We start from the raw sequence: 15,000 nt of genomic DNA, 5'->3' as shown, positions 1-15,000 counted from the left end.
GAATTAATTTTATAGAGATGATTTGGATAATGGGATCTTTATATCTGTCCTGTTGAATTTTGATGTTGAAAATTCCACAATACAGTTTAATAAACTGACTTTTTGTGGTGTTTCATTAGTTTTGAAACAAAATGTTGTATAAGATATAAAATATAAAGAATTACGTCCGTAAAAAAACAGAAAAAGTACTGTCAGTTTATTACTGTTTTTGTACTGCCATTTACAACACCAACCCAGACAAAATATCAGTTCAGACTATTTAAACCGTCAGTAAAAGTCCTGCTTTCAAACTTTCCTTCATCAAAAGTTGTTGGAGGAAAGATCAAGGTCCCAAGATGCAACAAAAAGTCCTCAAAAATATATGTAAACCAGTTTTTTTTTATTATTTTATGGCACTTTTTACTATGACAATGTAATTAAATGAAATGTAACCTATTAAAATATTGGATTTTTGTTGCAATGAAACAACTGGTAGGTCGGTAAATGCTAATAATAAAATGCGTGTAGACACATAATCATCAGGATAATATAGTGCCCTTGCTGTTGGACACTTCAAACAAATGATGCCATGTGTGTGGGTCAAAGGCTGCCGGTTATTATATAGCGTGAACAGACGTTTTTGTGAATGAGTCTGTGGCTTCATGAAGGAAGTTGAACTATCAATCTACTTCCTAAGAGCATTGTCCAACGACATGACCTTCGACTCATGCCTCTAGTCCAAATGACGTCATCTTTTGTCTATATGCAAAAAGCTGCCGATGAAACAGAACAATGTCTGTTCTGCCCGCTTCCGTGTGGGAGGTAGAGGGAATTCTGGGATATAGAGAGCCTTCTGTTAAAGCGCATGTTGTGTAGGCTTACCCTCTGATGCTGGTGTTTGTATCACATTTGAATTCCTCTGAATTTAATTTGCTACTAAAAGCACAGAATAACATCTTCCCAGGGCCTAATTCTTTAAAGCTCGGCGGCGGCCTTTTGGTGTTCATGAGAGGAAATTTAACAAAATGAAAAGACTGACAATTATTAATCACAGGTGGTGTTTGTGAAGGACAGTGCAATTACAGATAAGAATTTCAATCCTGATCTTATAATAGGCAGCGAGGCTTCAGTGAAGATTATGACAAGCAGGAATTTGGTGTGTGTCTGTGTGTGTGTGCTGGATTTGGTGATTTACAAGGACAGACATTTTTGCAATGATGGGTTTGATTTAGTTATCACAATTTTGGTCTGGTTTACAAAGACATGCCTTGTGTCTTGGGTCAAAACTCTTATAATTCATACCTAACAGGGCCTTCATTTAAAATGTAATTTTTTTATAATTTAATTTAAGGGAATATAATAATAGTTTTTTTTAAAGAGGCCTTATTATGCATTATAAAAGGTCATATCTTGGTTTTGGCAGGGCCGGATTAACAAATAGGCATCATGGGCACAGGCCCAGGGACCCGTGCGCACTTGGAGCCCCTGCATATACACACACACACACATATATATATATATATATATATATATATATATATATATATATATATATATATATATATATATATATATATATATATATATTTATATAATGATGGTTTGTTCTGTAGACTATTAGGGTAAAATATAGCTTAAAGGGGCTAATAATTTTGCCCTTTAAACGCCTTTTAAAAAATGTATGACTGCGTTTATTTTTTCTAGCCGAAATAAAACAAATAAGATTTTTTCTAGAAGAAAAAATATCATTAGACATACTGTAAAAATTTCCTTGTTCTGTAAAATATAAAACAGAATATAAAAAACAAAGAGGGACTAATATATATATATATAAATATATATCTTTATATACATACATATATATATATATATATATATATATATATATATATATATATATATATATATATATATATATATATATATATATATAGCATATTAATTATGAAATCCAAAAATTATTCCAAAAATCCCAAAATTATTGTATAATTTTGAGAGTTGATCCTAAGCTCAGCTATGATCATTCCTGTGATCCCCCTCGCTCCGCTAGTGTCTGAAGTGAAAGTCGCATTCACGTTTTACCAAATCCAGGACTTCATATATGCTGATGTCCCATATCGACGTCGGTGCATTCAGACAAAAGATCCAAACCCACTTAGATTTGGTTATTCGACTATATCACGGCGCACTTTCAGATTTCAAGCTCGGCTGGATGCTTTCAATCACTTAGTGCTGAGTTACACACTGCATAGAAGGTCATTTTCAAAAACCCTTATTAGGGGCTCTTTAAACTATAAAATACCTTACACCTATAGAGAGTTCTCATAATGCACCAAAATGTGTGTGTGTGTGTGTGTGTGTGTGTGTGTGTGTGTGTGTGTGTGTGTGTGTGTGTGTGTGTGTATGTGTGTGTGTGTGTTAAATCAAACGACATCCTAGTGATGGCCCGAGGGGAAGCAAAGAATAAATCGCAGCTCCCATGACGCATCCACAGACTAAACATCCAATTTAGCCACCCAGACATCTGACTCCCTCTGCTTCTTTTTAAACCATTAAGCGTTTGTAGCATTAGGAAAATAAAGGACGTCCAATGAGAATGCGACTTTCCCTCTCTCATTCTTTCTGTCCTCATTTTCTGTCCCTTTTTTTTTTTTTTTTTTTTTGCGCTCGTCTTGTGTTTTTCGCTCAGGTGAAAGAGTGTCCTCTTGTTCATTGTGCATGAGAGTGAAAGGGAGGCCACTCCGAGCAACAAAAGACAGAATATGAAGCTCAGGAAGCTTGACAGTATGTAAAAGAAAAACATGTCTCTAGGAAAACAGAAGGAGGGGAAGTGAGTATTGTTTCCTCCTTCCTGTGTCATTGTGAATCTGTGTGAGGAGAATGCTAAGCCAGACGGTCTTTTCAGAGCTTGAGGAAGGGCAAATATTGTGCTGTTCACCAAATTTCTCTCTCATTTTTCCAGAGTTTTTCCATTTGATCCGGTGTGCCCTTTCATTTTGGAATTCTGCTCAGTCGATTGCATAATTGACATTGCGTCCATTCTATTTTCAAGTTTGGATCACACATCAAACATTTCCTTTACAAATCCATCTTGGCACCTCTTTCAAAATACACCTTTAAATGATCAAAGCAATTTAAGCAAGCACTCGAAATCATTCCTGTTCACGCTAGTATTTTCCTGTATTCATTAGCTGCTATCAACGGGAGCACAAGTTGAGGCTTGTGTGGGAACACAGTAACTTTTGACTAAAGTCGTAGCTCAGCCAAAAATGAAAGTTCTGTCATTATTTACTCAACCTTGTGTTTTTCTAAACCTGTATGGCGATATTTGTTCAGGAGAAAAAGAAAGCAACTTTTCAAAGCTCTTTTCAAACGTTCACAGTTGCTTCATTGGTTAACCTCCAAAACTGAAAAAAGCAAGAAGTTTACATAACTTGTGCAAAATATTCAAAGTCTTGTGATGACAAACTAAAATGTAAATACTGCAGTGAGCTGTTTGCTTAAGAAACACTCTGACTGGATCATTGAGTCTGTGAGCTGAACTTGAGCTGCAAATTCTTTTTATGAACCCTTTTATCTACACATCAGATTTGTTGACATTGTATGCATTTTCCTTATGGGCACATCCCAGCTAGCAAAATTCATGTTGCTTAAATCCGGCCCACACCGGACACTTACATCCGGCCCACATACTGCATGGAATGATGGAACTTGGGCGGTCCACTCCACTTTGCTACATCTGGGCCACAATTAAGCCATAGCAATAACACATCAGCCAGAATTCTTAAAAATGAACCAGAACTGACCCTATCTAGGCCACAGTTTGCATTTATTCTGGCCTAAATCTGGCCCACACCAGACACTTACATCTGGACCACATGCTAAATGGAATGAAGGCTCTAGGGCGGTCTAATCCTGTTTGTCAGATCTGAGCCACAAATAAGCCAAAGCAATATCACATTCATTTTCTTGTCGGCTTAATCCCTTTATTAATCCTGGGTCGCCACAGCGGAATGAACCGCCAACTTATCCAGCAGGTTTTTACGCAGCTGATGCCCTTCCAGCCGCAACCCATTTCTGGGAAAGCAATATCACATATTAACCAGAATTCAACCAAATGAACCAGAACTGACCCTATTCTGGGCCACAGTTTGCTTTCATTCTGGCCCAGATCTGGCCTATTACTTCTAATAATGGATTAAACATTGGTAAACATCAGTGAATTATATTATTTCATCACAGGTTGTGCCTCTCTTTATTTTGTTTGCTCTAATGAACAACCTTTTAAGCAAAGTTCTTAAAAGTAACAGCAGCCCGAAAGAAAATTTAAATTAAGAGGTTCAGGGCTATGAGCCCAACTAAAGCAAACACTTTTCTCCATGATGGTGACTTTAGTCTATGTCAGTGGTTCCCAACCTTTTTCTCTGGGGCCCCCCCCATGAACAAATACAAACATTGGAGCCCCCCCACCATATAAATACACACGCATGCACACACATATGTGCCATATATATATATATATATATATATATATATATATATATATATATATATATATATATATATATATATATATATTTACTGTATGTGTGTGTTTATGTGTATTTAGATAGGCTTTGTCTTATCTTTTCTTGGCTTTTCTTCGCCTCAGAAGAATCATTGCATTGACGTTTCTCTGCCATTTTTGTTTTGATTTTGCCTTTACGAGAAGTTGGACAAGCACATTGCGCAAGTGAGCAAAATGTAACAAATAATTGAAAGTTATTTATTTTAATTATTTTTACTATTATGTTGGAATTTTAAGCATGTGTGTTGATTTTTTTTTTTTTTTGGTACTTAAAAATACATATATAATAGTAGGGCTGATTTTGGGAAAAATCATAATCACAATTACTTTGGTCATAATTGTAATCACAATTATTCAAAACGATTATCAGTTAAAGTCAAAATTATTAGCGCTGCTGAGAATTTTTTTTTTATAAATATTTCCCAAATTGTGTTTGACAGAACAAGGAAGTTAACAGTATTTTCTCTAATATTTTTTTTTTCTTCTAGGCTTATTTGTTTTATTTTAGCTAGAATAAAAGCAGGTTTAAATATTTTGAAACCTATTTTAAGGTCAATATTATTAGCCCCCTTAAGCAATATATATTTTTGATTGTCTGCAGAAGAAACTACTGTTATACAATGACTTGCCTAATTACCCTAATAAGGCTTTGAATTGCACTTTAATTTGAATGGTTGTATTTTGAAAAAATATCTAGTAAAATATTATGTACTGTCATCATAGCAAAGATAAAAGAAATCTGTAATTAGACATGAGATATCAAAACTATTATGTTCAGAAATAAGTTTAAAAAAACTTCTTTCCATTAAACAGAAATTGGGCAGGAAAAGGGTTGCTAATATTCAGGAGGGATAATAATTCTGACTTCAAGTGTATATATACAGTTATTTTCCACCCTGCAAAGGAAAGAGAAATAAATACAATAGAATAAAAATATAAAACAAACTGTGCTTTAAGCATCTCCACTGTAAGAAAAACACATTAGCTACAAAAATCCTTAAGTCAAGAGCAGAGAAACATTTTCTCCTTGTTTGATTAATCATAAAAACAGGCGGCAGCAGGAATATTTTGCGCTGTCTCTTTAATGGTTTCTCTTTAACGTCTTTTAAACCTCAACTCGTTTGTTTATTACACAAATGAGGGTTAATATAAATAATCACTAAACACCACTAAACACTAAACACTCCTCTGCTCGTCTCAGTGTGCGAATGCTGACCAGCCGCATGCTTCTGACTGCGTGTGCGTGTAGCACACACACACATAGGCACGCGGTCTTTCGCAACACGTGTACAACTGAAAAGGGGGCGGTATATGATGCATATAATCGTTTATCTTGATTAATGCTTTTTTATAATTGTTTGAAATCGAAATCGCATTTTGGATTAATTGTACAGCCCTATATAATAGTGGAGCATTTTTATGCCTTTTTCTACCTCAACACTTATCCTCTCCCGCGCCCCCCTTGTGAACTCTGGCGCCCCCCTTAGGGGGGCGCGGACCCCAGGTTGGGAACCACTGGTCTATGTGGTCCACATGTGTTTTAAGATAACTGGGCCAGATTTTCCATAAATTCTCTGGGCCACTATAATCTAATGGCTACAACCTTGTTTTAGTTCAGACTTGGCCACATTCTAATTAATTTATTCATGGGACTAAAATGTTGTACTTGATGTGCCAAATAGTTTTCTTGCAGTAGTTCAATTGTGGCCATGTTTTGCAGATTCATTTTTTAAGTTCAGTTCAGCTGTTCACAGCTGATTTCCCGCCCCCCACCTTTGTTGCAGTCTTAAGCCTGGTTTATACTTCTGCTTCAAGTGACCGGCGTAACTCACGGCGCATGCAACGCGCGCAGCTGTGCATTTATACTTCTGCGCGCTGTCTCTGTTGGTCTGCATTAACACTTCCGAAACGCTAGTTGGCAGTGAGGTGTAAATGTTCCTCTGTGTCGAGTTTCTTTGCTTCTGTTTTGCTTTTCTGAGCACTTCCTGGTTGTACAAGTGGTTCAAACTCGTTCATTTTGAGGCTGGAACCGGCGGACGTGCAATAACTTTAACTATGAGGTAAACACAAAACAAAACTTTCCATCATGAGCTCCTTCACAGGACTCCACACTTGTAAACAATCGCTCCATTGGGCTCGCGTCCAGCTCGCGCCATTTGCACGGCTCTCGGTCCCGCCCAGACTCGTCGGCGCTACCAAGCCGACCAATCACAGAGCTTGCGCTACGCGTCGTTGCGACGTGAAGTTACAATTTTTGAGAGGTGCACGTCAGCGACGCCGACGGCCACGGCGAAGGGCTATGCGTCAGCGCCGTAGCATACGCCGGTATTTGACGCAGAAGTATAAATCAGCCTTTATTCATTCCCTTGTTGACCAGAAGCTTGGGCATGTTGTGCTATTCCTGTGTGTGACTTCAATAATGTCTACATTGTTTCCTTTCCTTGTTTTGCTCAGTTGTCTTTATGTTGTTCACATTTATAACGTAGTTGACTTGAATCATCGACCAGTTTTTCAGATTCCTCAATTTAGTTCAAATGTGTGTATGTACATAAATTATGCCACACCATATTAACTTTACATTACGACGCCATTTCCATTACTGACAATAAAATGCAGTTACATAATGTCATAATAACTGGGTACCAATTGACATGAGTACATGAATAATGATGTATTTTTATCTAAACTAAACATTACTTTAATATGAACTAATGATGGGTTAAGGCTTGCCCTTTCCAAGAATTAACTTTTACTTCAAAATGAGTCACGAGTCTATGTGTGAATAGCAACCCTAAATACCTTTATTAATTGTTAGTTCATATTTGATCATTTATTTAAGCTAATTGTAACCTGTTCTATGAGAAAGAATATTCATTAAAAGTATGACCTGACCAACATAAACTCATGACATGTATCATGTTAATGTGTCATGACTTTACTTTGGGGCACATTATTATTAACTCATTCCTGAATGAATTTCTGAACTTTCAGGAATTTATGTACAGGTATTAATTTTATTATTATAGAGTTTATTAAGAATGAGTTAATAATAATGTGCCCCTCCAAGTAAAGTCATGTCTATTTATAAGTACATTTACTACTTGTAAAGTAATTAACTTTAACTAACTACCTTTTTTAAGTATTTTGGGCAGAAGAAGAAAGTAAAGGATTGTTTCACAAACTGTGCAGAGAGAAATGAAGGCAAGAGAGCGTGAGAGAAAATCTGGTGTGTCTGGAGGGTCTGCATGTGTGTTTAACTGAAGAGCAGCAGTGTTACTGAGGCAGATCCAGCTCTTTGAAGAGGACAGCAGCACCTGAGGACGGCCTGTTTGTCTTGTGGCTTTCCACCAGTGGCTCAGGATTCACACCGCTGTGTCATGTTTACTCAAACATGTCAGCTTTTATGGCTGGAGGGTGATGAAGGGGAGGATTAGGGCTGCCAGCCTGGAGGACGACGAGAGTATGAATGGAGCAGAAATTGAAAGCTGAAGCACTGACAGAAGGAGAGAAATAGGAGAGTTGTAGAAGCTTAACGGGTGGAACTGAAGGGAAGTGCTTAGGAAGGGAAAGAGGTCAAACACTGGAGGTAATAGCGATCAATTTGAGATCATTTACAGCTTCTGTTTGAGCAAAGTAAGAACAAATCACAGATTCCTCAGCATTTACCTTCTTCTTGCTTCTGTTGAACACAAAGGAAGATATTCTGACTGATGCTGGAAACCAGTAGCCTTTGATACCCAAAGTAGGAAAAAAAAATACTATGGAAGTCAGCAGGCTCTATTGTGATGATCCAGGTGCAAAGTCCAAAGCTCAGGGCGCAAAAGCATTTAGGGCATGTCCAAATCAACTTTTGCTATTTTAAGGATGGAAAAATGCGCTTTGCGCCATGGCGCATGGTCTAACAGGGTTGAGCTTACTCTTTAAATTAATTATAGGTGTGTTTTTCGAGAATAAACCAATCAGACTCTCATCTCCCATTCCCTTTAAGAGTCAGCTGTGTCGCGCCAAAGCACATTTGCTATTTACATGACGGACTTTGTAAGTGGAGAAGGTCACGCTTTAACAATAAGGTTCATTAGTTAATGTTAATTAATGCATTTACCAACATGAACAAACAATGAACAATACATTTACTACAGTATTTATTCATGTTAGTAAACGTTAGATAATTAAAATACAGTTGTTCATTGTGAGTTCATGTTAACTCACGGTGCATTAAATAATGTTAACAAGCATGAGTTTGGATGTTAATAATGCATTAGTAAATGTTCAATTATGATTAATAAATGCTGTACAAGTTTTGTTCATGATTAGTTCATGTTATTAAATGCATTAACTAATGAACCTTATTGTAGAGTGTTACTGTGGAAAAACTGAACGCTTCACTAGAAACAAAACAGAGCATCTGAAGCACGACAATGACAGAATGAGCCTCCTCATTCTTTACTTTCACTTTCACTCTCATGGATAAAGAAACGTGTTGTACGCACAGACATCCACTAGCCTATAAATAATTATTTTTTTTTATTAAGTTCTAATTTTCAGCAAACAAGTAAATGAACAATAATAACGAAGTGTATTCAAAAAAGTTATATTCAAACACACATGCTATGCCCCATATGGTCTAAAACCTGACAGGTGGGCAAATCCTAGCTTGTTTTTAATAAAACAAATATGAATATGCATATAATAAATAATACTACTACTAATAATAACATTATACAAAAGCAAGTTGTCATGAATAACCTGAAAAAGCCCCCCAAGATGAAGAAGGCATAGAGACGGTGGTTTTTATATTTATGTAGAAAATACTTTTTTTTTAAAATATTTTAAACTTTTAATTCTTTTTCATTTTTAAAGATATTTGTGTATTGCTGTACACCCTGTGTATTAAGCTATGTTTAAGCGAGGTGCACAACTAACGCGCTCTGCGCTGGACTTGCTTTGATTTGGTCTATTGAACAGTCTATTATAGTTCCTCAAAATAGCAATGCGCCTTAACACGCCTCCTTTTTAGACCAGAATGCTTATGAGTGCAAATATGAGCGCACATGCATTTCCTATTTAAACAGCGTGTTGCAAAACAACAAAATGACTCTTGCGCCGAGCTGAAACTATCAAACTACAATTGCGTCGCGGCTTGCGGCACATTGCCCTAGATTAGTCCAAAAGGCTCAGTACTTTTTGTGGTTGGGTCTGTTTTAGTTCGGATAATATTCTCACCACAAACGAACCGATCCAGGGTTTGTTTGAAAACGTACCGAGACCACCTCTTCCAGCAGGCCTCGGTATGCTTTTTTAGTCCGCTTTTGGTGCGCACTCGAATATGATTGCTGCATTTACACCTGCCCAAACGAACCGCACCATAAAGAAAAACGAACTCTAGTGCGATTCAACTGAACTAAATGAGGCAGGTGTGAAAGCACCCTAAGATTAAAAAAATTGTACAAATGAGACCATACAGCAAGGGTGGCCATCCCTGTTCCGGGAGAGCCACTTTCCTGCTGATTTCAGTGGCTGCCCATATCAAACACACCTGAACCAATTAATTAGGACCTGAACACAACGTGATAATTACAGGCAGGTGTGTTTGATATGGGTTGCAACTGAAATCTGTTGGAAGGTGGCTCTCCAGGAACAGGGTTGGCCACCCCTGCCATACAGATTCATACGGATTAACCACTAAATCAAAAATTATGAATTGATGTAAGAGGAAATGGGATCACATATTGAGTAATTTTGTGTTCTTGTGGATTTTGGTAGCAACTCTTTTCATGACCCCTGATTTAGGTGATCTATGTGACAAGCCTTGCTTGTGTACATGCATAAAAAGGTAGTACTTTTGGCCAGCTGAGAAATTAAAATGGTCGTGCCGAACTGAGTCTGGTTCTCTTAAGGTTTTTTTTTTTTCTCCACTCTCCTATCGGTGAAGTTTTTTTCCCTCTCCGCTGTCGCCGCTGTCGCCACTGGCTAGCATGGTTCAGGATCTGAAAAGCTACTCATCAATGAATTTGCTCTCCAGTGTTTGAACTCTCAATAATGACTTCAAACCACACTGAACTGAGCTAAACTGAACTGAACTTAAACACTAAAAACTGAACTACCCTGATCCAGTTACTATGACCATTTATGTGAAGCTGCTTTGACACAATCTACATTGTAAAAGTGCTATACAAATAAAGCTTAATTGAATTGAATTGAATTACATTTGAAATGTACTACAAAACTTACCCTAAGTAACATATTTCAGATTTGGAAAAATTAGATGGCGCCCTCTAGTGTATTTGTCATCTGATCGTGCAACAAAATGTAACCAAAGCAAAGCAAAGCTTGTGGCATGTATTACCTACAACCCTGTTCTGTCTCATATACTGTACAACTAACAGGCACAGATTCAGCACAATCAATCTTCAAAAATGAGCTCTGACAATAGCCAGAAAACACTGACAGGAAGCACACTGATCCCACAAATCACAGACAATGTGTCTGATGCTATCTGTGTGGATCTGCTGGTGCGATGTGGTGTGAATACATAAACATTATACAGGATGTATACAATGCGCAAAAATTAATCTCCCTGGCTTTTGAGTGTGCAAGTGTACACTATACAGAAGAGTGTCATTGTTCACTCATGCTGAGACTATTATGGTCTGGTGCTCCATTGTACAAAGAGGAACCCCTATCCTCATTTTGTCTTTTAAAGGGCAACTATGATTTTTGCCTTATCGCATGTAATGTTGTGAAGCTTTGACTTGAATCAGTCCTTCCTCTCCGGGGTGGTCTTGTCTGAAGTGGCTGTAAAGACACTTTGAGAAGCTCTGGCCCCTGACCTGCAGGAAAGTGTTTGCGAGTTAGTGACAAAAAACAGGAAACGTGCCAACAAAGCTCAGATTGTTCCAGTTGTGCTGCTAAATGACTCACTGTCATCACGAGTCTGAGGAAGCAGAGAATATGTCTTATGAACACATAAAAACACCTTATGAACACACAGAGTGGCGCTAACCAGAACTTTAGCTTGTCGGTGCCTTGCATGTGAGATGAGAGAGCTATTTCTGGGGATAGTTTTTTTTTTTTTTTTTAAGTAAATCAGACAAAAGTGTTTGTCAATGAATTTTATGGCATAATTTACAAAAAAAAAATAAGATAAATACTATAATAATGATGCCAATGAAGATCCCCCCAAAGATTTTAGCTTTGCTTTCTAAAAAGTTTCTAAAAGACCAGCATCAGACGAGCGCAAAGCACATGCAGAGGGGAAAGGAACTAAAATCTCAGAGAAATATAGTGGCGCAAGACCATTCAAGGCATCTTATAAGTTAATATATGATGTTAAAGACAATTCAAAAACTGACAGGAAGCCAGGGCAATCATGCAGGGTCGTGGTCAGATATCAGGCAAGTGGTCATAAGGCAGGCAGCAGACAACATAAAACAAAACAAGATTCAAACACAGAAGGCAAGGCAAGGAAAACGCATCGTAATGTTTACAATCAGTATAACAAGACTCAGCACAGATGTGTCTGTGTGTGCGCTGTATTTAAAGTTCTTGTAATCAGACTTTGACAATCCTCCGGCTGTATGTTTGCAATCAGTCAGGATCAGGTGTGAGTGTGTGTGGTGCATGACTGGAACTTGTAGTCTATAAACCAGCGGATTTGTAGTTCTTATAGTGATAGTGACAATAATGTAACTACATGCGCAACGATGCGTAGCGCATACTCTGCGATTGGTCGATTTGGTAGTGGTGACGAGTGCTGGTGGCGCTCAAGGCCGCGAGACCGATGGAAACGTTTGTTTTGTGTTTAGATTATGATTAAAGTTGTTGCATGTCCGTCAGCTCCAGCCTCTGAATAAGTGAGTTTTAGCTACTTGTAGCATTCATGAAAAAACTATATACCCGCAAAGAAACTTCCCTCAGAGAAACATAAAACCTACAGCCAGATAGCGTTTCGGAAGTGTTATTGCAGAGCGCACAGAAGTATAAATGCACAGCTATGCCTAAGGCAGGCGCCATGGATCACGCTGATCACTTGACGCAGAAGTATAAATCAGCCTTTACGCTCACTGTCTTTGCAACAGTGGCTGGACCCGGAACAAAGTTGAGGGTTCAATAGCAGTTTACTAAGTGAAAGGTCGAAACAGGAACAAACAGGAGCAGATACAGATAATCCAAAGCATGATCAATAAACAGGCGGTACAGCCGGCAAAGAACGTAAACAAAAAAAACAAGGCTAGGAAAAATGCGCCATAACATTCACCAAACAGTTTAACAACACTCAGCAATGACGTGTCTGTGAGTGTTAAGTTTATAGTCCTTGAAATCAGTCCATAATGCTCTTCCGGTTGCATGTGTGTAATCAGTGGGAATCAGGAACTGGTGTGTGCGAGGTGCATGCCGGGAGTTCTAGTTTGTTAACGTAGTGTGTGGGTTGTTCTCCATTATTCCGCAGCGACTAGATTGCTGGTGATCACAACAGCCTCACTTTGTGGATTATCTGGAAACAAACTGATATTCTATGCAACTAAAATCGTCAGAGTTCCTTGATGATTTGCTTTATAATTTATTTTAGGTAGTGTAATATGATGATATCTCATATGGACAAAATAAAACGTCTGTTTAATTTCTATGTTTCGTTTTATGCTACATTGTTTATTGTGTATAAATGTTTACAAATTATTATTATTATTTATCATGTGGATGATTGTTATTACATTCCATTTTAAATTCCATATTTACATTTAATTCATACTTATTTCATATGTTTGCATTTTTAAATAATCATTCACGCTGAAGTTCTAAACAAAGTGAGAAAAATAATTACATAGAAATGATTATATAATTATACCTCATGCCAAAAATGACTTGCTGCTTGTTTAAACGACTTACTTGAAATGAGTTGAAACAACACAATTCTTATTTTTATTTATTTATTTATTTATTTTTTTTTTTGGGGGGGGGGGTAATTTATTTATTTATTTTTTTTTTTTTTGGGGGGGGGGGGGGGGATAAAACAACTTAGTTGTTTTATGCTCCATCCACTTAAATTTGTAAAACCAATTAAGTTAATTTAATTGATTTGTGTTAGGACAACATGTAGACATTGTGTGGAACCCAGCATTTTTTACAGTGAGTTAAACGATAATCAATAAAAATTATTAAGTAGGAGGTTAATAATTTAGCAATCTTTTCAAAATATTTATAATAAATTGGTCACATTTTTGGTGTTTCCTCATTCCTTGATTGATTCAAATCCATTGTAGCACTTTATGGGGGCTCATATTACTAATATTAATATAAAAGAATATATACAATCTGAACCATATAGGGAGCTATCAAATAGTTATCAATAGAGGCTGAGAAATGTAGTATCTTTGTAGGACATCTTTCCCCGCCAAAACCAGCAAGATCTGTCAAAATGAACTCTAGTTTAGGTCTTTTATTTGGGGTCTCTTTACTCTGCCATTACGTCAGTTATGAGTGAATGATGAATCGAAGCATGGCTCCGACCTCCACACTTTGCTTCATTTGAAAAGAGCTTGAGGTTTCTCACCATGGAGACTGTATCAACTTCTCCCAAACAGCCTTCTAATCTATGCATCTGTCTCAGCCGCTTTTCCCTTCGCTTTAGTTCATCAAAAGTATTCTTCTGCTCCTCAGCAGGAATTCTGCATTTGTCAAGTCAGATTCCCAGAAGTTGCCTTGCTGTTCGCAGTGGACTGGCCCCAAAGGTTTCGCTAATGTGGTAGGTCTGACTCAGAGATTGAAGTCATCATCATCCAATTCATCACCATCATTGTCAACTTCTTACACACTTCAATGCTTTCTGAAAGTGGAAAGCGCACTTTTGGGTTTCGGTTGGACTTTCAGAAGATGGCTTCTCGCGTTTGGTAGGTTTTTGTGGGGAGCAAAAATCCAATGTTAACAAGATTAAGTCAATCATCTGATTTAGAATCCACTATGTAAACATGGCTTTTTGAGTAACTTTATCTAGCAAAACTCATAATAGAGTCAGCACCGATAGCCTAGTGCAACAATCCTGGTCTTCACGGCCCCCTGCTCTGCGTTTTTATATGTTTCTCTTACCGTTTCATAGATTTGTTCCACTTGTTCGCTAGATTCTGCCATGATTCTAGTTTGAGTGTTCAATTCAACAGGTGAAGTGTGCAAGTACGAAACTTCTATCACATGATTATGATTAAATAACCCTTGAAAATGCTGCAAACAGTGGTGTAGCACTATTTATTTATGTTTTGTAATGAGAGTAGTACTGTATGAATAGAATTCAGATGTACAACATTCGTCATTTCTCATTATCACATGACCTACTGTTTCAGTTGTGCTGCTTCACTCCATTCATGAATTCTCTCATGTGGCTTGATAGAATAGAGTGGGATTGGATGTGCACTACAGTGGATGTGCACTTCATGTCTATGTCTTCAATAGGGTGTTTCTTG

General features: G+C 37.4%; 1 protein-coding gene and 1 long non-coding RNA gene across 2 annotated transcripts in view; one reads left to right on the top strand and one right to left on the bottom strand.

Annotated features, from left to right (window-relative positions):
• lgr6 (leucine-rich repeat containing G protein-coupled receptor 6) overlaps positions 1 to 15,000 on the top strand; it is a 155,394-nt gene that overhangs the window by 41,922 nt on the left and 98,472 nt on the right.
• Positions 2,091 to 15,000, bottom strand: part of LOC147838145 (uncharacterized) — a 138,683-nt gene continuing 125,773 nt past the window's right edge. The window contains exon 3 of the long non-coding RNA XR_015523105.1: positions 2,091 to 4,337. This is a non-coding gene — a long non-coding RNA (uncharacterized LOC147838145). The remainder of the gene's footprint in view (positions 4,338 to 15,000) is intronic.

The sequence above is a fragment of the Danio rerio genome, chromosome 23, assembly GCF_052040795.2.
Source record: "Danio rerio strain M-AB ecotype USA chromosome 23, GRCz13ab, whole genome shotgun sequence".
Classification (NCBI taxonomy): domain Eukaryota; kingdom Metazoa; phylum Chordata; class Actinopteri; order Cypriniformes; family Danionidae; genus Danio; species Danio rerio.
The sequence above is the reverse complement of the archived record's forward strand: the minus strand, read 5'-3'. Positions and strand labels throughout refer to the sequence as shown.